This window comes from Mus musculus, chromosome 2, assembly GCF_000001635.26.
Source record: "Mus musculus strain C57BL/6J chromosome 2, GRCm38.p6 C57BL/6J".
In the NCBI taxonomy this organism is placed as follows: domain Eukaryota; kingdom Metazoa; phylum Chordata; class Mammalia; order Rodentia; family Muridae; genus Mus; species Mus musculus.
The window spans coordinates 18,246,830-18,272,108 of NC_000068.7; the positions used below are offsets into that span (position 1 = coordinate 18,246,830).

Genomic DNA, 25,279 nt, shown 5'->3' on the forward strand with positions numbered 1-25,279 from the left:
CTGGTAAGAAGGACACATGCTCCATTATGTTCATAGCAGCCTTATTTATAATAGCCAGAAGCTGGAAAGAACCCAGATACCCCTCAACAGAGGAATGGATACAGAAAATGTGGTACATTTACACAATGGAGTACTACTCAGCTATTCATTAAAAACAATGAATTTATGAAATTCTTAGGCAAATGGATGTATCTGGAGGATATCATCCTGAGTGAGGTAACCCAATCACAAAAGAACTCACATGATACGTACTCACTGATAAGTGGATATTAGCCCAGAAACTTAGAATACTCAAGATACAATATACAATTTGCAAAACACATGAAACTCAAGAAGAACGAAGACCAAAGTGTCAACACTTTGCCCCTTCTTAGAATTGGGAACAAAACACCCATGGAAGGAGTTACACAGAGAAAGTGTGCAGCTGAGACAAAAGAATGGACCATCTAGAGACTACCATATCCGGGGATCCATTTCATAATGCTGACACCATTGCATACACCAGCGAGATTTTGCTGAAAGGACCCTGATATAGCTGTCTCTTGTAAGGCTATGCCAGGGCCTGGCAAACACAGAAGTGGATGCTCACAGTCAGCTATTGGATGGATCACAGGTCCCCCAATGGAGGAGCTAGAGAAAGTACCCAAGGAGCTAAAAGGGTCTGCAACCCTATAGGTGGAACAACAATATGAACTAACCAGTAGCCCTGGAGCTCGTGTCTCTAGCTGCATATGTATCAGAAGATGGCCTAGTCGGCCATCATTGGGAAGAGAGGCCTCTTGGTCTTGCAAACTTTATATGCCTCAGTACGGGGGAACGCCAGGGCCAAGAAGTGGGAGTGGTAGGTAGGGTAGTAGGGGAGGAAGGTCTGGGGGACTTTTGGAATTACATTTAAAATGTAAATGAAGAAAATATCTAATTAAAAAAAAGAAATAAAAAAAAGAAAATATCTAACAAAAAAATAAATAAATAAATGTATGATGCACCAAAAAACCCAACCAACCAACCAACCAACCAAAACCAAAAACCTCCCAAAACAAACAAACAAAAACCATAATTTATTTTAGTACCTGGTTTGTTTAATATTATAATCCCACAAAAATAATAGTGTTTATTTGGAGATAGAGAGGAAAAATAAGAAAATAGTATTCACTTAATTAATAACTAACTAGGAATAACTGTCAAGGACAGTAGTTTTCAATCTATGGGTCTCAACCCCTTGGGGTTGCATATTAGATATATTACAGTTCACAACAGCTGCAAAATTAGTTATGAAATATCAACATAATAGTTCTATGACTGGGGGGGTCATCACAATGTGAGGAACTATATTAAAGGCTTGAAGCATTAGGACGGTTGAGAGCCACTGGTTTAGAGCAAGTATTAGGTATTATAAAGCAGGTTGTGTTCTGAGATTTCAAAGCACACAGATGCAGTAAGGTGGAAGGTAGCAGAAAGCAGGTAGTAAGGTCACAGTCATCAATTATAAGACGTGCAGAACTAACAAAATACTCACCTTAAAGACTTCACTATCAATATTATCCTGGCATTCTTAGAATTAAGTGTAAACTACTTCCATTAAAGAAAGCTTCTAAGAGAAAATTCAGTTTATATTTAAAACTTACAGTCAATAATCACAAGAAAAATGGTATAAAGATAATCTTTGTGTTGTAATTGGATAGTTTTTTCCCCTAAATTTTATTTAAATACATTTTATACATCAAACATATTAATAATATAGTAATTTGAGAATCAAATAATACATAAAAATTTGATCAACTTTTATATTCATATCCTATCATACCCTAAAATATAATTGATGAATATTTAATACTATCTACAACTGAGGATTCTATAATCCTAAATACCAGTTGAATACAAAATTGTGTCAAAACATGCAAAATATTCTTTGGGAATCAAGCATAGTAAAAGACCATAAAATATTAAAAATGAATCATTAAGAAATATATTCAAAACCCCTCATATATCACCTGACATAGAGAGGGAATATTTAAAATGCATATATATATATATATACACACACACACACACACACACATATATGTGTGTGTGTGTTGTCTAACAATCAATTTACTTGAAAAAGATTATCAGTGTTTCTAATTATTTTATCAGTAAGTATATTTTAAAACTTTCAAAATAGCAGTAACTCTTTGAAGTTAAACATTAAGAAAATGCTGCCGGGCATGGTGGTGCACGCCTTTAAGGCCAGTACTCGGGAGGCAGGGCAGGCGGATTTCTGAGTTCAAGGTCAGCCTGGTCTACAGAGTGAGTTCCAGGATAGCCAGGGCTACACAGAGAAACCCTGTCTCAAAAAACCAAAAAAAAAAAAAAAAAAAAAAAAAAAAAAAAAATCTAAAAAAGAAAATGCTAATTTCAAGCACAGTGAAAAAATTACCACTGACAGAATGGCCTCCTCAAGACTGCTCCAGACACAGATGTCAACCACAACAGAAGCAGGCCAAGCAGCTGGAACACAAGCGGTCAGGTCTGCCAACTGGACAGCTAATGTCCCCATCCTCGGAATCCACCACCCCCTCTTCCTCCTCTGCAGCCCCCACCTCCTCCTCTTCCTCCTTTAAAACCACCACCTCCTCTTCCTCCTCCTAGACCTCCCCTGCTGCCACCACTGCCACCTCTGGGAGGTCCTTTCTCACCAGTATGACGAGGCAGAAACCTCTGCAGTGGCAGCAGCTTATATGGGTTATATAAAACTTCTGTAGCTTTTTAAAGGAAGATACCTTCATGTTTTTTGACAATTTAACTGAAAAATAAAAATCTCTAAGTTGTCCAAACATCCCATCCACTTTCCTGATTTGTTCTTTGTTTTCTAAATAAACAGGAGCATTGAAGTAAGGTACCGTGTTTCCCTCTGTGGTACATTTACAAATGATGTCATCTTCACAGAGATGCATGAACTCTCCAAACAAGACGACATGTTCTGGAGGCCCTTGATCTTGAAATTTATTAAAGCCACCACGACCACCCCCTCATCCAAGACATAAGATATGTGTGTGTGTGTGTGTGTGTGTGTGTATATATATATATGTATATACATATATATATATATGTGTGTGTGTGTATGTATGTATATGTGTGTATATATATATATATAAATGATATATTTCATTGTTATGTCTACCTTTTCATTTCTGGTTTTATTAATTTGGATAGTATCTGTGTGCCCTCTAGTTAGTCTGGCTAAGGGTTTATCTATCTTGTTGATTTTTTTTCAAAGAACCTGCTCGTGGTTTTGTTGATTCTCTGTATAGTTCTTTTTGTTTCTATTTGGTTGATTTCAGCCATATGGGTATATTTGCCTCTTTTTGTTCTAGAGCTTTCTGGTGTACTGTCAAGCTGCTAGTGTATGCTCTTTCCAGTTTCTTTTTGGAGGCACTTAGAGCTATGAGTTTTCCTCTTACCACTGCATTCATTGTGTCCCATAAATTTGGGTATGTTATGGCTTCATTTTCATTAAACTCTAAAACGTCTTTTAATTTCTTTATTTCTTCCTTGACCAAGTTATCATTGAGTAGAGCAGTAATCAGCTTCCATGTGTATATGTGCTTTCTGTTGTTTTTGTTGCTATTTAAGCCTTAGTCCATGGTGATCTTATAGGGTGTATGGGATTTTTTTCAATCTTCTTGTATCTGTTGAGGCCTGTTCTGTAACCAATTATATGGCCAATTTTGGAGAAGGTACCTACCATGAGGTGCTGAGAGGAAGGTATATTATTTTGTTTTAGGATGAAATATTCTATAGATATCTGTTAAATCCATTTGGTCCATAACTTCTGTTAGTTTCAATGTGTCTTTGTTTAGTTTGTGTTTCCAGGATCTGTCCACTGATGAGAGTGGGGTGTTGAAGTCTCCCACTATTATTGTGTGGGTGCTTTGAGCGTTAGTAAAATTTCTTTTATGAATGTGGGTGGTTTTGCATTTGGAGCATAGATGTTCAGAACTGAGAGTTCATCTTGGTAGGTTTTTCCTTTGACCACTATGAATTGTCCTTCCTTATTCTTTTTGATAACTTTTGCTTGAAAGTCAATTTTATTTGATATTAGAATGGCTACTCCAGCTTGTTTCTTGGGACCATTTGCTTGGAAAATTGTTTTCCAACCTTTTACTCTGAGGCAGCGTCTGTCTTTGAAACTGAGGTGTGTTTGTGTATGCAGCAAAATGCTGGGTCCTGTTTAACTATTCAGTCTGTTAGTCTATGTCTTATTTATTGGAGAATTGAGTCCATTGATGTTAAGAGATATTGGATGTGTGGAAAGATACTGTGTAAATTTGGTTTGGTCATGGAATATCTTGGTTTTTCTGTCTACAGTAATTGAGAGTTTTGCTGGGTATAGCAGCCTTGGCTGGTATTTGTGTTCTCTTAGGGTCTGTATGACATCTACCCAGGATCTTCTACCTTTCATAGGCTCTGGTGAGTTTGGTGTAATTCTGATAGGTCTGCCATTATATGTTACTTGCCCTCGTCCTCTTACTGCTTTTAATATTTTTTCTTTGTTTTGTGCATCTGGTGTTTTGATTATTATGTGACAGGTGGAATTTCTTTTCTGGTCCAGTCTATTTGTAGTTCTGTAGGATTCTTTTATGTTCATGGGCATCTCTTTTTTTTTAGGTTAGGGAAGTTTTCTTCTATATTTTTATTGAAGATATTTACTGGCCCTTTAAGTTGGGAATCTTCACTCTCTCTTAAACCTATTATCCTTAGGTTTGGTCTTCTCATTGTGTCCTGGATTTCCTGGATGTTTTGAGTTAGGATCTTTTTGCTTTTGGCATTTTCTTTGACTGCTGTGTCAATGTTTTCTATGGTATCTTCTGCCCCTGAGATTCTTCTATCTCTTGTATTCTGCTGGTGATGCTTGCTTGCATCTATGATTCCTTATTTCTTTCCTCGGTTTTCTATCTCCAGGGTTGTCTCCCTTTGTGACATCTTTATTATTTCTATTTCCATTTTTATATCTGTCTTAGTCAGGGTTTCTATTCCTGCACAAACATCATGACCAAGAAGCAAGTTGGGGAGGAAAGGGTTTATTCGGCTTACACTTCCATGCTGCTGTTCATCACCAAAGAAGTCAGGACTGGAACTCAAGCAGTTCAGGAAGCAGGAGCTGATGCAGAGGCCATGGAGGGATGTTCTTTATTGGCTTGCCTCCCCTGGCTTGCTCAGCCTGCTCTCTTATAGAATCCAAGACTACCAGGCCACAGATGGTCCCACCCACAAGGGGCCTCTCCCCCTTGATCACTAATTGAGAAAATGCCTTACAGTTGGATCTCATGGAGGCATTTCCTCAACTGAAGCTCCTTTCTCTGTGATAACTCCAGCTGTGTCAAGTTGACACAAAACTAGCCAGTACAATATCCTAGATGGTTTTGTACAATTCCTTCACCTGTTTGGTTGTGTTTTCCTGTAATTTTTAAAGGGATTTTTATGTTTCATCTTTAAGGGATTCTAGCTGTTTACCTGTGTTCACCTGTATTTCTTTAAGGGAGTTATTTATGTACTTTTTTTGGTTTATTGAAACATGAGAAGTAATTTTTAGATCCAAATCTTGCTTTTCTGGTGTAATGGTGTATCCAGAGCTTGCTATGGTGGGAGAATTGGGTTCTGATGATGCCAAGTAACCTTGGTTTCTGTTGTTTATGTTCTTATGCTTGCTCCCAGCTATCTGACTATCCCCAGTGGTACCTGTGCTCACTAAATCTGATTGAGGCTGTCCTTCCTGTGATCCTTGTTGTGTCAGAACTCCTCAAGAGTTCAGGTGTCTCTGTGATCCTGTGACTCTGTGATCCTGAGATCCTGGGTATGTCAGAGCTCCTGGGAGTCAAGCTGTCTCTGGGACCCTGAGATCCTGGTGTGACTAAGCTCCTGGAGTCAGAGCCCAAGGTCTGCTCAGGGCATCTCTGATCCTATGATCCTGGTAGTGGTAGAGCACCTGGGAGTAGAGCTTCCTCTGGGTGTTGTGGAACTGGCTGTAGAGTTCATACACAAGGTCTGCTCAGGGTACTGGCCCAGTCTGGAAGAAACCTGTGTCACTGGTTGGTTGGAGTTCCTGAGTGACCAGGTCCCGCTTTACTTCTTGTGTTGGGACAGATGTTAAATCCTCCTCATCTCTGATCCTATGATCCTGGGAGTGTTAGCGTGCCTAGGAGTGGAACTTCCTCTGGGTGTTGTGAGACCGGCTGCGGAGTTCACGCCCAAGGTCTGCTCAGGGAACCAGCCCAGACTGGAAGGCGTGTGGGGTAGTTTATGCATTCGATTATTAAACTGAAGGTGGCATTAGGCAGTAGTAGGCAGTGGAATAAAAGTGATAAAACATTCCATCAATCTTTGGAAAGTTAAAACAAAGTGTTATGCTTATTGCACTTTTACATACCCATCATTATTCTCATAGTATTCTTCTATTACAATATGCACAAATATTCTTTGTCAAACTGGGATATAAGTATTGTATACAGGGCTGGAGAGATAGCCCAGTGCTTAAGAGCACTGACTGCTCTCAGAAAGGCTTTGAATTCAATTCCCAGCAACATGGTGGCTCAGTTATCAGTAATGGGATCTGATGTGCTCTTCTGGTGTGTCTGAAGACTGCAACAGTGTACTCACATATATAAAACAAATAAATGTTTTTTAAAAAAAGTATTGTAGCTCGCCATCTTCCTTCTGAACCCAGCGGAGGCCGCTAAGGACTCCAGAGTACTCTCCATGCCACAGGAACTTGGGATCAACTCAGAATCACAGGTGAGTGGATCGCAACATCACCTCCAAAGAATCGAGGATGGTCTTGTGCCAGCAGGAACAGAGACAGAGGAACCCTGCCCGACCAGAGGCTGGAATCTGTTCAGGTTGGGGGCCAACCTCACCATCTTCTGCGTGAACCCTGCCAAGGGCTTCTAGGGCCCCAGAGGACTCTCCACGCTACAGGACCCCTAGTGCACCTTGTGATCACCTGAGAGCACGTGGACGACAGAAGCAACAGAGCTTCTTGGACAGGGTTCTGTCGGGCCTTCATCCTCACCCAGGAGGCAGAGCTGAGACCCAGACCCCTGTGCACCTTCCTTGCCAGAGGAAAGTCAGTCTACAGGGAGGGCTCTGACCCCAGGACTCAGGAGGTGGATCAGAGCTCCAGACTGCAAGAGGAGAGCTTGCCTGTAAAGAGTGCTCTGACCACTGGAACTCAGGTGAGAGTTGGACTCCCAGGAGTGCTGACAGAAGCTAAGAGAATCACAGGAAAATCAAGCTCCAGCCAGAGACAACTTGAACATTAACACCAGAGATTTCTAGATGGTGAAAGGCAAACGTAAGAATCATACTAACAGAAACCAAGAACACTGGGCATCATCAGAACCCAGTATGCCCACCACAGCGAGTCCTGGATACCCCAACACACTCGAAAAGCAAGACACAGATTTAAAATCATATCTCATGATGGTGGTAGAAGATTTTAAGAAAGGCATTAATAACTCACTTAAAGAAATACAGGATAACACTGCTAAACAGGTAGAAGCCCTTAAAGAAGAAACACAAAAATCCCTCAAGAATTACAGGAGAACATTGCAAAACAGGTAGAAGTCCTTAAAGAAGAAACACAAAAATCCCTTGAAGAATTACAAGAAAACACAAACAAACAGGGGATGGGATTGAACAAAACCATCTAAGATCTAAAAATGGAAGTAGAAACAATGAAGAAAACGCAAAAGGAGACAACTCTGGAGATAGAAATCCTAGGAAAGAAATCAGGAACCATAGATTCGAGCATCAGCAAGAGAATACAAGAGATTGAAGAGAGAATCTCAGGTGCAGAGGATTCCATAGGGAACATGGACACAACAATCAAAGAAAATGCAAAATGCGAAAAGATCCTAACTCAAAACATCCAGGAAATCCAGAACACAACGAGAAGACCAAATCTACAGATAATAGGAGTAGATGAAAATAAAGATTTTCAATTTAAAGGGCCAGCAAATATCCTCATAAAATTATAGAAGAAAACTTCCTATGCCTAAAGAAAGAGATGCCCATGAACATACAAGAAGCCTACAGAACTCTAAATAGACTGGACCAGAAAAGAAATTCCTCCCAACACATAATAATCAGAACAACAAATGCACTAAGTAAAGACAGAATATTAAAAGCAGTAAGGGAAAAAAGTCAAGTAACATATAAAGGCAGGTCTATTAGAATTACTTCAGACTTCTTACCAGAGGCTATGAAAGCCAGAAGATCCTGGACAGATGTTATACAGACACTAAGAGAACACAAATGCTAGCCCAGGCTACTATACCCCGCAAAACTCTCAATTACCATACATGGAGAAACCAAAGTATTCCATGACAAAACCAAATTCACACCATATCTTTCCATGAATCTAGCCCTTCAAAGGATAATAAAGGGAAAACGCCAACACAAAGACGGAAACTATACCCTAAAAAAAGCAAGAAAGTAATCCTTCAATAAAACTGAAGGAAGACAGCCACAAGAACAGAATCCCAACTTTAACAACAAAAATGACAGGAAGCAACAATTACTTTTCCTTGATTTCTCTTAACATCAATGGAATCAATTCCCCAATAAAAAGACATAGACTAATAGACTGGTTACACAAACAGGACCCAACATTTTGCTGCTTACAGGAAACCCACCTCAGGGTCAAAGACAGACACTACCTCATAGTAAAAGGCTGGAAAACAATATTCCAAGCAAATGGTCAGAAGAAACAAGCTGGAGTAGCCATTCTAATATCGAATAAAATCGATTTCCAACCCAAAGTTATAAAAAAAGACAAGGAGGGGCACTTCATACTCATCAAAGGTAAAATCTACCAAGGTGAACTCTCAATTCTAAATATCTATGCTCCAAATACAAGGGCAGCCACATTCATTAAAGAAACTTTAGTACAGCTCAAAGTACACATTGCACCTCACACAATAATAGTGGGAGACTTCAACAACCGACTCTCTCCAATGGACAGATCCTGGAAACAGAAAATAAACAAAGACACATGGACACTAACATAATTTATGAAACAATGGATTTAACAGATATCCACAGAACACTTCATCCTAAAACAAAAGGATATACCTTCTTCTCAGCACCTCATGGTACCTCCTCCAAAACTGACCATATAATCGGCCACAAAACAGGCCTCAACAAATATGACAATATTGAAATTATCCCATGCATCCTATCAGATCACCACAGACTAAGGCTGATCTTCAATAACAACATAAATAATAGAAAGCCAACATTCACGTGGAAACTGAACAATACTCTACTCAATGATACCTTGGTCAAGGAAGAAAGAAATTAAAGACTTTTTAGAGTTTAATGAAAATGAAGCCACAACATACCCAAACTTATGAGACACAATGAAGGCAGTCCTAAGACGAAAACTCATAGACCTGAGTGTCTCCAAAAAGAAACTAGAGAGAGCATACACTAGCAGTCTGATAGCACACCTAGAAGCTCTAGAAGGAAAGGAAGCAAATTCACCTAAGAAGAGTGGATGGCACGAAATAATCAAACTCAGGGCTGAAATCAACCAAGTGGAAAGAAAAAGAACTATTCAAAGAATCAACCAAACAAGGAGCTGGTTCTTTGAGAAAATCAACAAGATGGATAAGCCCAGAAAATCTAGAGGGCACAGGGACAGTATCCTAATTAACAAAATCAGAAATGAAAAAGGAGACATAACAACAGATCCTGAGGAAATCCCAAACATCATCAGACCCTACTACAAAAGACTATACTCAACAAAACTGGAAAACCAGGATGAAATGGACAACTTCCTAGACAGATATCAGGTACCAAAGTTAAATCAGGATCAGATTAACAATCTTAATAGTCTCATTTCTCCTAAGGAAATAGAAGCAGTCATTAATAGTCTCCCAAACAACAACAACAACAACAAAAAACCCAGGACCAGATGGGTTTAGTGCAGAGTTCTACCAGACCTTCAAAGAAGACCTAATTCCAACTCTCCTCAAACTATTCCACAAAATAAAAACAGAAGGTTCTCTACTCAATTCATTCTATGAAGCCACAATTACTCTGATACCTAAACCACACAAAGATCCAATGAAGAAAGAGAACTTCAAACCAATTTTCCTTATGAATATCGATACAAAAATTAATCCAAGAACACATCAAAACGATCATCCATCATGACCAAGTAGGCTTCATCCCAGGGATGCAGGGATGGTTTAATATAGGGAAACCCATCAACGTAATCCACTATATAAACAAACTCAAAGACAAAAACCACATGATCATCTCGTTAGATGCTGAGAAAGCATTTGACAAAATTCAACACCCATTCATGATAAAAGTCATGGAAAGATCAGGAATTCAAGGCCCATACCTAAACATAATAGAAGCAATCTACAGCAAACCGGTAGCCAACATCAAAGTAAATGGAGAGAAACTCGGAGCAATCCCCCTAAAATCAGGGACTAGACAAGGCTGCCCACTTTCTCCCTACCTAATCAATATAGTACTTGAAGTCCTAGCCAGAGCAATTCAACAAGAAAAGGAGATCAAGGGGATTCAAATTGGAAAGGAAGAAGTCAAAATATCACTATTTGCAGATGATATGATAGTATATATAAGTGACCCTAAACATTCCACCAGAGAACTCCTAAACCTGATAAACAGCTTCAGTTCAGTAGCTGGATATAAAAGTAACTCAAACAAATCAGTGGCCTTTCTCTACACAAAGGATAAACAGGATAAGAAAGAAATTAAGGAAACAACACCCTTCACAATTGTCACAAAAAATATAAAGTAACTTGGTGTGACTCTAACTAAGGAAGTGAAAGATCTGTATGACAAGAACTTCAAGTTTCTGAAGAAAGAAATTGAAGAAAATCTCAGAAGATGGAAAGATCTCCCATGCTCATGGATTGGCAGGATTAATTTACTCAAAATGGCTATCCTGCCGAAAGCAATCTACAGATTCAACGCAATCCCCATCAAAATTCCAACTCAATTCTTCACTGAGTTAAAAGGGCAATTTGCAAACTCATCTGGAATAACAAAAAACCTAGGATATCAAAAACTATTCTCAACAATAAAAGAACCTCTGGGGGAATCACCATGCCTGACCTCAAGCTGTACAACAGAGCAATTGTGATAAAAACTTCATGGTACTGGTACAGAGACAGACAGATCAATCAATGGAATAGAATTGAAGACCCAGAAATGAACCCACACATCTATGGTTACTTGATCTTTGACAAGGGAGCTAAAACCATCCAGTGGAAAACAGACAGAATTTTCAACAAATGGTGCTGGCACAACTGGTGGTTATCATGTAGAAGAATGCAAATTGATCCATTCTTATCTCCTTGTACAAAGCTCAAGTCTAAGTGGATCAAATAACTCCACATAAAACCAGAAACACTGAAATTTATAGAGGAGAAAGTGGGAGAAAGCCTCCAAGATATGGGCATAGGGGAAAAATTCCGAAACAGAACAGCAATGGCCTGTGCTGTAAGATCAAGAATCGACAAATGGGACCTCATAAAATTGCAAAGCTTCTGTAGGGCAAAAGATACTGTCAATAAGACAAAAAGGTTACCAACAGATTTGAAAGAATTTTTACCAACCCTAAATCTGATAGGGGACTAATATCCAATATATACAAAGAGCTCAAGAAGCTGAATTCCAGAAATTCAAATAATCCCATTTAAAAAATGGGGTACAGAGCTAAACAAAGAATTCTCAACTGAGTAATACTGAAGGGCTGAGAAGCACTTGAAAAAACATTCAACATCCTTAATCATCAGGGAAATGCAAATCAAAACAACCCTGAGATTCCACCTCACACCAGTCAGAATGGCTAGGATCAAAAATTCTGGTGACAGCTGATGTTGGTGAGGATGTGGAGAAAGAGGAACACTCCTCCATTGCTGGTGGGATTGCAAGCTTGTACAATCACTCTAGAAATCAGTCTGGCGGGTCCTCAGAAAACTGGACATAGTACTACCGGCAGATCCAGCAATACCTCTCCTGGGCATATACACAGAAGATGTTCCAACTAGTAATATAGACACATGCTCCATTATGTTCATAGCAGCCCTATTTATAATAGCCAGAAGCTGGGAATAACCCAGATATCCCTCAATAGTGGAATGGATACAGAAAGTGTGGTACATTTACACAATGGAGTACTACTCAGCTATTAAAAACAATGAATTTATGAAATTCTTAGGCAAATGGATGTATCTGGAGGATATCATCCTGAGTGAGGTAACCCAATCACAAAAGAAGTCACTTGATATGCACTCACTGACAAGTATATATTAGCCCAGAAACTTAGAATAACCAAGATACAATTTCCAAAACATAAGAAAATCAAGAAGAAGGAAGACCAACACATGGATACTTCATTCCTCCCGAGAGTAGGGAATAAAATACCCATGGAAGGAGTTACAGAGACAAAGTTTGGAGGTAAGACGAAAGGATGGACCATCCAAAGACTGCCCTACCCAGGGGTCTATCCCATAATCAGCTACCAAACGCAGACACTATTGCATATGCCAGCAAGATTTTGCTGAAAGAACTCTGATATAGCTGTCCCCTGTGAGGCTATGCCAGTGCCTGGCAAATACAGAAGTGGATGCTCACAGTCAGCTATTGGATGGAACACAGGGCCCCCATTGGAGGAGCTAGAGAAAGTACCCAAGGAGGTGAAGGGGTCTGCAAACCTATAGGTGGAACAACAATATGATCTAATCAGTACCCCCTGGAGCGCGTGTCTCTAGCTGCCTATGTAGCAGAAGATGGCCTAGTTGGCCATCATTGGGAAGAGAGGCCCCTTGGTCTTGCAAACTTTATATGCCCCAGTACAGGGGAACTCCAGTGCCAAGAAGTGGGACTGGGTGGGTAGGGGAGCAGGGTGGGGGGAGGGTATAGGGGACTTTTGAGATAGCATTTGAAATATAATTGAAGAAAATATCTAATAAAAAAATTTAAAGTAATATATATATATATATACATATACACATATATAAATGTATAATTTATTCTACGCTTCTGTTTTATCCTAGTCTATAAAATTCTCAAGGAAGCCTATAGCCATTATCATTTTTACCCAAAGAAACAACTACTATACCACTATATACCTATACAACTATAAACTACTAGAACAAGATGAGTTAGTTAATATAGCACAGTATGAAAATCTGCTGTACTCTACATTTTTCCACTTACAATCAAATGTGCTCCAGTACAGAAGAATCCCCTGCCATTTGTTGTAAAACATCCATTCGATTTCATTCGTATGTGAAGAAAGAAGTGTGAGAAAAAACATACTGAATATAAATTCAGTAACTGAGACAAAGCAAGGCAAAGTTCTTAAAATTGAAAAGGTTTAAGGTCCGTGGACTCTTGGGACTTGAGAAGTGAATAACTGCTTCTGGCCAGAGACACAGTGTGAGCAAACCTGAGGCTCCACGGTTACCTGCCATTAGAGAGGGGAACAGCACATAGCAAAAGAAAGGGGTGCTGCCCAGACTGAGGCTGGACTATGTATAGGCTCTGGGCAAAGAAGAGCTTGAAATGAATATATGTTGGGGAAAACTGAGATGACAGATGCACTTTATATTCTGTTATTATACAAGTTACATCTCTAATAAAGCTGTGAAGGTACAGGGACTAAATCTTCATAGGGAGTGATTGTAAAAGACTCAATAGGATTATAGTGAGGCAAGAACACAAAGTACATAATAATAAACATTAAAATCTTTCCTGTTGTTTTATTTTTCTAGCCAGGGTTTCTCCATGTTACCCTGACTGTCCTGGCACTTGCTTTATAGAGCAGGCTAGCCTCAAACTCAAATCTGCCCGCCTGTCTCTGGGAGCTGGGATTAAAGGTAGGTGCAACCACCACCAGAACCAGATTACATCCCAATCCTCACAGAACTGATCTTTTCTTTCCTGATGACACAGAGAACTCCAGAGTGTATTTTAATAGTGTCATGTAATTAGTGTAGTGAATATTCTTGTACCTATTCTTTTCTTTTTAATTGTTTAAAATTTTTATTTATTATATGTAAGTACACTGTAGCTGTCTTCAGACACTCCAGAAGAGGGCATCGGACCTCCTTACAGATGGTTGTGAGCTACTATGTGGTGGCTGGGATTCGAACTCAGGAACTTCAGAAGATCAGTCAATGCTCTTAACTGTTGAGCCATCTCTCCAGCCCCTCTTGTACCTATTCTATAATAAAGTTTCCCCCTTTTCTATATGCTTTACTTACATAACAGGTATCTTTAATTTAAAACCCAAATCCATGAAATACATAATTTTTTTAATAGTCAAAATTCAAATTCTTATCTTTTGGGAAAAGAAAGGTAATTTGGAACTGATATTGGCACAGACAAATTATTATGAAAAGAAAAAAAGTTTTATAACATGTATTTGATAAAAACAATTTTCTTAAAGGATAAACTAATAAGTGATAAGTAGCAAGAGGATATTGTCAAGGATCAATACAAAGAGTAACCACTATGATAAATCTCGCAACGTGTCTCTGGACAGTTCAGCTTTCACCAGCTAATTTATATTAAAAAGCCTTAAGCAAAGCAAAATAAAACAACAACAAAATTCTAAGATCTTGACACAAAAACATCTCATTACTACTCCAGTGTTCTCAGGGTTTTTATCTTTGTGTATGTGTGTGTAGGCACATATATGTGCATGTCATCCATGGGTCTCATTCCTCAGTACCCATCTACTATGTTTTGAGGCAGGGATCTGCACTTTGCCATCTGGACTGCAAGTGTGTGCGACCACCTGGGTCCTGGGAATCAACCTCAGGTCCTCATGCTTTCATGTCAAGTGCTTACTAGCTTGTTTCTCTTTTAAGCCTGGGAAAATGATACTGAGTTTAACAGGATTAAAATCACTGTTCTAGTCACATGACACTAATCCAAAACAGAAAGGTAAAAAAGACTGTCAATTATAGTATAAAGATAACAAAAAGAAACAATAAATAGACTGGCATGAATAACAACAGGAAGTAACAACAGGAAAATAATCTATATAGTCACTTGACGTAATTAAGTTTACAGATGGCTAGAGAGACTAGGAAATGACTAAATTAGAGTTATGGTGGACATCTTTATATTTCCCTGAAGTTTACAAAAATTTGTTTCAATTGAGGTAAAGAAACCAATTATTCTCAAAGAGTGGTAGTGTGCTGGAGCCTAAATATATTAACTATTTTCAGAAACTTTTTGATTCTGTTAAATATATTCCAAGTTAAACATAAAATTATATAAATTTAACACTAAGTTATACTAAAAGAATATATAACTGTCAAACATCTCATGTGTAAAATGCTTGAGACCAAATGTTTAGAGTTTAGAGGGCTCTAAACTCTTTTGGAATATTTTCACAGAAGTCTCCCAGAGCTGAGCAATCCTTCACCAGAGACTCTTAAGCATGATGCTCAAAGCATTTAAGACTTTAAGCTTTTCAGATTTCCAGTTAGGGTACACTCCTGTTTCACTACAGATCATTATTCCAATGCCTCTGACGTTTCCAGTTACTGTATCTGTAGGATGGAAATAAGCAGTGACTAAGCACTTCCCTAGCACTTTATTAAGCTGACAGTGGGAGACAGAAACCACAGAGCAAAGCAAGGTTCCTTCCCTCCAAGGAAACATCTGAAAAAAAAAACAAAACAAACAAAAACCCATGCCAGTCCACACCACCTCTATTCTAACATTTTGTACAGAAAGTTGGCTTAAGTATGTAACTGTAAGATTACTGAAAAGCTGCTTTCTGGAAAAAAAATTAATCTTAATAATAATGCTAACAACAAAGTAATGTATGATAGCACAGTAATAAGATACTAGTTTAAGAATTACATCCATTCTAGAATAGTCCATAATACAAACAAATGACCACTCTTAATAAAGAAGACTCATTTATCCTCACCTGACTGATACAATTAAGTCTAACACTGGTTTAATGTCCTCCTGAAGAGAGGCAGGTTAGATGAGAGCACCATGAGAGCCACTTGTCACTACTGAGTTCAGGACCTTGTGCACTCTCATTTCTAGCCCCTGAAAACAAGCTGGGATTCTCCCAAAGCCCTACACTTTTGTACATGGGTAAAAGACAGACTCAGTAAAACAGGCATGTTTCCAAGAGTTACAGCTTTCACAGGGTCACACTGTAGGAAGTAAAGAGATTAGGACATTAGCCTCTTGTGATTTAGAATCAGTGAGAAAATTTCTGCTTTTTGAGGTAATACACCAAAAGGCTATTAGAAACAATTTCGGTGAATAGAGAAAAGAGGGAGGGAAGGGTTAAGTATGTTAGAGAATGTGTGTATGCATGTGTTGTGTATGTGTGCAGAAGAACACCCTTTGGGAAGGACATATCCATATGCATATACTTGAAACTGCCTTAAACTTTAGAATTACAGAGTATAATAACTTAGGAGAGATTATAATTTTGGCTATTTACAGTTAAATTATTTGTGTTCTGAAAATAGTGTCATGTTTTGCATCATGTATGAAGCAAGGTTAAAAACTATCAAATGAACAGAAGAAAAAATACACATTAGAGGTAAATCAGAAGGTTATGAAAAAGTGACTTTTATGAGATAAAAAACACTATTAGTTGGGATACTTTCTGCTCAAGAATGTACCCAAGTAACTTTCAAATCAAAGAGGCCTTTAAATTTGGAAAGCAAATAAAATAAATGTATTCATTTAAATGACTGAAAAAGCATTTATTTCTAAACATCTTTTTTTTTCTTTTCCTAGAGCAAGATAATCAATCAAATAGTGCAGAGAAACATGCAATAATAACTATAAGACATTGTTTCTTGAAGATGAAATGCCAGCTGCACAGAGGACGTTGAGATTCCGGGACTTTGTTTTCTTGGAGGTCTTCCACCACAATACCAAGCAGGTCCATCTAACTTAGTTTATGAAACCTGACAAGGGTATGGCCCATGGCAATGAGGATTCAGGATAGTCATTTTATTTCTTAGTTTATGCACTTCAGCCGCAGGGAGAGAGATAACGAGAACAGGAATGAAATCCAGGTCTCCAGAATAAAACACTACAGAATATTACCACTAGGTCACCAGGGAAAAAAAGGAAGGAAATGTTTGATTTTAAAGGGATTTGTATAATACTTATGGTGAAAATATTCTTTTGCTTTTCATTGACAGTAAAACCTTACTTTCATTAAGTACCAATTTGAATAATTATTTTCACAAAATTTTGATATCGGCTGACTGGATTAAAACACTACCTACATCATTTTAGAAAGTAAATAAAAATATAATTACCAGCTTTTAAAATATCAGGCAACTGCAAGGAGGTCCATAACTTTAATGGACCAGCGGGAGGTAGAGGCAGAATGATCTTTGTGAGTTTGAGGCCAGCCTGATCTACAGAGTGAGTTCCAGGACAGACAGGGCTGCACAGAGAAATTTTGTCTCAGGAAAAAAAAAATATGTGTGCATATACATATATGAGTCCACAAACAAAGTGGCCATAGTGGCAGAGATAGGGGCTATACATGAATTTTCATGTATGGGTTTGTATACAAATACACACACACACACACACACACACACACACACACACACACACACACATATACATATATATGGAAATTATAAAAGAAAAATGTTTTACATTTTATTCAATTCATCTAACATTGCTAACACGTGGGAATTTGTCTTCTTTTTCTTATAAAAATTCTGTAGGTGCTGTTGCTAATGAAAAATCATGGCAAATTCTAGAGAAATTACCTAAGTGGAGCTTTTTTAAAAAAAACATTTATTTATTTATTTATTTATTTATTTAATGTATGCACACTGTTGCTGTCCTCAGACACACCAGAAGAGGGCGTCAGATCCCATTACAGATGGCTGTGAGCCCCCATGTGGTTGCTGGGAATTGAACTCAGGACTTCTGGAAGAGCAGTCAGAGCTTTAAACAATGAGCCATCTTTCCAGCCCCTAAGTCGAGCTTTTGAAGCACTGAAGATGGTGAAATAATTTGTATGGATAAGCTATAGCATTACAACTCCTTTCTCAGACAACTTTGAAAGACACTGGGGAAGGGAAACCTTCACAACGGGCAGAACTCTGGGCAGTACACATAGTCATATGTTTTATTGGAAGGAGAAATGATCCTTCCAAAGTGCTCACTGATTCACGGGCTCTAGTTTATGGACCGGCTGCATGGCCAGGGACTTGAAAAATTGGTGGAAAAGACATCAGGGAAGATGCAAATGGGTAAAAGATAAGAAGATACTTATGTCTCATGTAAATGCTCATCAAAAGATAGGAGTTGAGTAATCAAGTAGATAGGAAGAACCATTCTGTGGACAGTCAGCCTCCTTCCCCAGCCATTCCTGTCATTTCCCAATGGGCCATGAACAAAGTGCTCACAGTGGCAGAGACTGGGGTTCTGTATGAACTTCCACTCACCAAGGCTGGCCTGGCCACTGCTGCTGTTGAGTGCCAGATCCCCTAAAAGAGACCAATACTGAGACCCAGATATGGCTCAGTTCCTCGGAGTAATCAACCAGCGACCTGATCATAGGTTGACTACATTGGTCCACATCCTTCATTGAAAGGACAACACCTTGTCCTTACTTGAGTAGATACTTATTCTGGCTTATGGATTTGCCTTTCTTGCATGTAATGGTTCCACCAAACATTGCCTGTGGACTTAAAGAATACAACAGCCACTGTCACAATATTTCACATGGTACTGCACCATACCAAGGAACTTCACTTCACAGTAAGAGAAGTGTACAGTGGACCATGTTCCTCACCATCCTGAAGTATCTGGGTGAGTAGGATAATGGAATGATCCTTTGAAGACACAGTTACAGTTCTAATTAGGTGGCTATAGCCTAAAGGACTGGGCAGTGTTCTCCAGAAGGCAGCACAAGCTTTGACTCAGCATTAAATATACAGTACAGTTTCTCCCATAGACAGGATTCGTGAGTCCAGGAATCAAAGGGTAGAAAATGGAATGGTTCACTTACTATCACCCTTAGTGACCTACTTGGAAATTTTTTGCTCCCTGTTCCAGTGACCTTTAGTCTGCTAGCCTAGAAGTTTGGTTCCAGTTAGGAGAGCATTCCTGACAAGAGACACAAAACATTCCATTGAATTTGAAGCTCAGGCTTCCCTTTGGCCACTTGTAGGCTTCTCATGCTCCTAAGTCTCAGAGAAAGAAAGGACTGTATTAGGAGGAGTGACTGATTCAGATTACCAAGGGGAAAAGGGATTGCTTTTCCACAATGGAGGTAAGAAATTATCTTTGGAGTGTAGGATATCCTTTAGGGCCTTTCTTGGTGCTACCATGTCCTGTGATTAAAGTCAATGGGAAATGACAACAACCAAATCCAGGTGAGATTACAAAGGGCACAGAGCCTTCGGGAATGAAGGACAACAGCCAAGCTGAGAGACTTGCTGAGTGTAGAGGAAATACAGAGAAGGTAGTATAAAATACAGTATAGGAAGAGGAAAGGAACTGTAAATGTCAACTAAGGACAAGGGACCAGGTCCAGAAATGAGGGTTATAATTGGCATGAGTGTTTATATTTTGTTAAGTTATGATACTCAAAATGATGTCCCTCAAGAAATACTGCTACCTCTTCTGAAAAAAAATATACATATGAATGATGTGTTTGTAGTTGTATGTGGGATAGTTAAATCATGTTAGGAATAATTATGACCTGGTTATTGCTTTCATTTGAAAATAAAGGACTACATAAAGAACTCTGATTGTGTCAAGTTGATAAGGAATAGCCATTTGAAATGGCTAATTTTGGTTGTCAACCTGACTATATCTGGAATCAACTAAAACCCAAGAAGGTAGGCACACCCTGTGAGGGATTTTTCCTGATAGATCATTTGAGGTGGAATGATCTACCCTAAATCTGGGCCTCACTTTCTGATGGGACATAGAAGAAAGAAAGCTTTCGTGTTTTGTTGGCTTGCCCTCACTTTCTCTGGCAAGTTCATCTGTCCCATTGCTGAGGCATTCTTTCACTGGTATTAGAGCCTACTTCTTTAGATTCCAACACTGACCGAAAACCAGTTGAGATATCTAGCTGTGTGCAGTGAAGAACTATTGGATTCTTGGTCTTGCTGTCAAGAGACTACCATTGTTGGACTAACCAGATTGAAGCCTGTAAACCACTCTAACATATCCCATACACACACACACGTATGTATGTATGTGTGTGTAATATGTGTATATTATACACATGATGTATATACTCCATCATTGGATTAAGTTTTGATAAAGTTTATACACACACACACATATATATATTCCACCAGTGTTTTTCTCTAGAGAACACTGATCAATATAGATAGATTAAAGTCAATTTGCTTATACTGTGCATCATGCAAAATTCTTCATAATTCAATGCTTTCTTTCATAAACAAGTAAAAATGTGTATGATTCCATTAAACAGATCTCACTGGCCTTTAAACACTCTTTGTAAAATGGAGAAAAAAGGTACTTTACAAAGAATTAAGCAAGCTACTACATGTATAGCAAATCACAGTATCTGCTAGGGATGGTTAGAACCTTCTTACACTTCTTCCATCTGTCATGTCACCTGCTTTATGAAATAAATCCACTGTCCTCAGAATCATATATCAAGGAAATGACTGATAACTGATAGGCTTTTCAGAAGTGACTAGTTTATGAGGGTTGTAAAACTTTATCAAAAGTTAATCCATTGATGGATTTAAATTTTGGATATACTGTTGGGAAGGTCTAGTTGGAAGAAACATGTCTCTGAAGAGGGAGAGTGCCTCAAAGGACTTATCTCATAGTCTGCCATTTTTGTTTTTGCATCTTCACTGCCATATATAAACAGCTTTCTCAGTCACACCCTTTTTCCATGATATTTCTCGTGTACCACGAGCCTAATATCAAGTTGGCTCAGTGGGTAAGAGTATTTGTTACTCTTGTAGAGGACCTAGATTTGATTCTTAGCACCCACAAAGCATTTCACAACTGTCTATGGTTCTAGCTCCAGGGGATCTCCTACCCTTTTCTGACCTCTGCAGGTAGTATATATATGTGGTACATATACATGCACGCAGAGAAAATAACACATATAAATACACATATATAACATAACTAAATCTTTTTTTTTTTTACAGATGGCTGTGAGCCACCATGTGGTTGCTAGAAATTGAACTCAGGACCTCTGGAAGAGCAGCAAGTGTTCTTCTGAGCCATCTCTCCAGCCCTTGTTTTTCTGTTTTTGTTTTTTTAATGTGTATGAGTGTTTTACCTACATGTATGCATGCTTGCTAAGTGCGCATCTGGAAACCGAGGAGGCCTCCGAGAGTCTATCAGGTCCCCTGGACTAGAGTTATAGAGGGTGTGAATTGAACCTGAGAGCTCTGGAAGAGCAACCAGTGCTCCCGAGTCAGCTCTCCAGCCCCCAAATTTGCAGTTTTGATACTTTGAATCTCTTTTTTTAAAAAAAATTTTATTAGGTATTTTCCTCATTTACATTTCCAATGCTATCCCAAAAGTCCCCCATACCCTCTGCCCCACTCCCCTACCCACCCACTCCCACTTCTTGGCCCTGGCGTTCCCCTGTACTGAGGCATATAAAGTTTGCAAGACCAATGGGCCTCTCTTTCCACTGATGGCCAGCTAAGCCATCTTCTGATACATATGCAGCTAGAGACACGAGCTCTGGGGGGGTACTGGTTAGTTCAGATTGTCGTTCCACCTATAGGGTTACAGATTCCTTTAGCTCCTTGGATACATTCTCTAGCTCCTCCATTGGGGGGCCCTGTGATCCATCCAATAGCTGACTGTGAGCATCCATTTCTGGGTTTGCTAGGCCCCAGCATAGTCTCATAAGAGATAGCTATATCAGGGTCCTTAAAGCAAAATCTTGCTAGTGTATGCAATGGTGTCTGCGTTTGGAGGCTGATTATGAGATGAATCCCCGGATATGGTAGTCTCTAGATGGTCCATCCTTTTGTCTCAGCTGCAAACTTTGTCTTTGTAACTCCTTCCATGGGTGTTTTGTTCCCAATTCTAAGAAGGGGCAAAGTGTCCACACTTTGGTCTTTGTTTGTCTTGAGTTTCAAGTGCTTTGTATCTTGTATCTTGGGTATTCTAAGTTTCTAGGCTAATATCCACTTATCAGTGAGTACATGTCATGTGAGTTTTTTTGTGATTGGGTTACCTCACTCAGAATGATGCCCTCCAGGTCCATCCATTTGCCTAGGAACTTCATAAATTCATTCTTTTTAATAGCTGAATAGTACTCCATTGTGTAAATGTACCACATTTTTTGTATCCATTCCTCTGTTGAGGGACATCTGGGTTCTTTCCAGCTTCTGGCTATTATAAATAAGGCTGCTATGAACATAGTGGAGCATGTGTCTTTCTTACCAGTTGGAACATCTTCTGGATATATGCCCAGGAGAGGTATTGCTGGATCCTCCGGTAGTACTATGTCCAATTTTCTGAGGAACCGCCAGACTGATTTCCAGAGTGGTTGTAAAAGCTTGCAAACCCACCAGCAATGGAAGAGTGTTCCTCTTTGTCAACATCCTCACCAGCATCTGCTGTCACCTGAATTTTTGATCTTAGCCATTCTGACTGGTATGAGATGGAATCTCAGGGCTGTTTTGATTTGCATTTCCCTAATGATTAAGTATGCTGAACATTTTTTCAGGTGCTTCTCAGCCATTCGGTGTTCCTCAGGTGAGCATTCTTTGTTTAGCTCTGAACCCCATTTTTTAATGGGGTTATCTGATTTTCTGGAGTCCACCTTCTTCAGTTCTTTATATATATATATTGGATATTAGTGCCCTATTTGATTTAGGACAGGTAAAGATCCTTTCCCAATCTGTTGGTGGCCTTTTTATCTTATTGACAGTGTCCTTTGCCTTACAGAAGCTTTGCAATTTTATAAGGTCCCATTTGTCAATTCTCGATCTTACAGCGCAAGCCATTGCTGTTCTATTCAGGAACTTTTTCCCTGTACCCATATCTTGGAGGCTTTTCCCCACTTTGTCCTCTATAAGTTTCGCTGTCTCTGATTTTATGTGGAGTTCCTTAATCCACTTAGATTTGACCTTAGTACAAGTAGATAGGAATTGATCAATTCGCATTCTTCTACAAGATAACCGCCAGTTGTGCCAGCACCATTTGTTGAAACTGCTGTCTTTTTCTACTGGATGGTTTTAGCTCCTTTGTCAAAGATCAAGTGACCATAGGTGTGTGGGTTCATTTCTGGGTCTTCAATTCTATTATTCCACTGGTTTACTTGTCTGTTGCTATACCAGTACCATGCAGTTTTTATCACAATTGCTCTGTAGTACAGCTTTAGGTCAGGTGTGGAGATTCCACTAGAGGTTCTTTTATCCTTGAGAAGAGTTTTTGCTATCCTAGGCTTTTTGTCATTCTAGATGAATGTGCAGATTGCTCTTTCTAATTCGTTGAAGAATTGAGTTGGAATTTTGATGGGGATTGAATTGAATCTGTAGATTGCTTTTGGCAAGATAGCCATTTTTACTACATTGATCCTGCCAATCTATGAGCATGTGAGATCTTTCCATCTTCTGATACCTTCTTTAATTTCTTTCTTCAGAGACTTGAAGTTCTTTTCATACAGATCTTTCGCTTCCTTATTTAGAGTCAGGCCAAGTTATTTTATATTATTTGTGACTATTGAGAAGGGTATTGTTTCCCTAATTTCTTTCTCATCCTGTTTATTCTTTGTGTAGAGAAAGGCCACTAATTTGTTTGAGTTACTTTTATATCCAGCTACTGCACTGAAGCTGCTTATCAGGTTTAGGAGTTCTCTGGTGGAATGTTTAGGGTTACTTATATATACTATAATATCATCTGCAAATAGTGATATTTTGACTTCTTCCTTTCCAATTTGAATCCCCTTGATCTCCTTTTGTTGTTGAATTGCTCTGGCTAGTACTTCAAGTACAATGTTGAATAGGTAGGGAGAATGTGGGCAGCCTTGTCTAGTCCCTGATTTTAGTGGGATTGCTTCCAGCTTCTCACCATTTACTTTGATGTTGGCTACTGGTTTGCTGTAGATTGCTTTTATCATGTTTAGGGATGGGCCTTGAATTCTTGATCTTTCCAAGACTTTTATCATGAATGGGTGTTGGATTTTGTCAAATGCTTTCTCAGCATCCAAGGAGATGATCATGAGGTTTTTGTCTTTGAGTTTGTTTATATGATGGATTACGTTGATGGATTTCCGTATATTAAACCACGCCTGCATCCCTGGAATAAAACCTACTTGGTCAGGATGGATGATTGTTTTAATGTGTTCTTGGATTCGGTTAGCGAGAATTTTATTGAGTATTTTTGCATCAATATTTATAAGGGAAATTGGTCTGAAGTTCTCTGTTGGATCTTTCTGTGGCTTAGGTATTAGAGTAATTGTGGCTTCATAGAAAGAATTGGGTAGAATACCTTCTGCTTCTATTTTGTGGAATAGTTTGTGCAGAACTGGAATTAGATCTTCTTTGAAGATCTGATAGAACTCTGCACTAATCCCATCTGGTCCTGGGCTTTGTTTTGGTTTGGAGACTATAAATGACTGCTTCTATCTCTTTAGGGGATATGGGACTGTTTAGATCATTAATCTGATCCTGATTTAACTTTGGTACCTGGTATCTGTCTAAAAATTTGTCCATTTCATCCAGGTTTTTCAGTTTTGTCGAGTATATAGCCTTTTGTAGAAGGATCTGATGGTGTTTTGGATTTCTTCAGGATCTGTTATTATGTCTCTCTTTTCATTTCTGATTTTGTTATTAGGGTTCTGTCCCTGTGCCCTCTAGTGAGTCTGGCTAAGGGTTTATCTTGTTGATTTCTCAAACTAGCTCCTCGTTTAGTTGATTCTTTGAATAGTTCTTCTTGTTTCCACTTGGTTGATTTTTCCCCTGAGTTTGATTATTTCCTGCTGTCTACTCCTCTTGGGTGAATTTGCTTCCTTTTGTTCTAGAGCTTTTAGGTGTATTGTCAAGCTGCTAGTGTGTGCTCTCTCTAGTTTCTTTTTGGAGGCACTCAGAGCTATGAGTTTCCCTTTTCGAAATGCTTTCATTGTGTCCCATAAGTTTGGGTATGTTGTGTCTTCATTTTCATTAAACTCTAAAAAGTCTTTAATTTCTTTCTTTATTCCTTCCTTGACCAAGGTATCATTGATAAGAGTGTTGTTCAGTTTCCACATGAATGT

The 25,279-nt window shown here is 38.8% G+C and overlaps 1 protein-coding gene and 1 pseudogene across 4 annotated transcripts in view; both read right to left on the reverse strand.

The window, feature by feature from the left end:
* Positions 1-25,279, reverse strand: part of Dnajc1 (DnaJ heat shock protein family (Hsp40) member C1) — a 188,466-nt gene that overhangs the window by 41,196 nt on the left and 121,991 nt on the right. The gene's annotated exons all lie outside the window — the stretch shown is intronic.
* Positions 2,416-3,016, reverse strand: Gm13350 (predicted gene 13350; annotated as a pseudogene).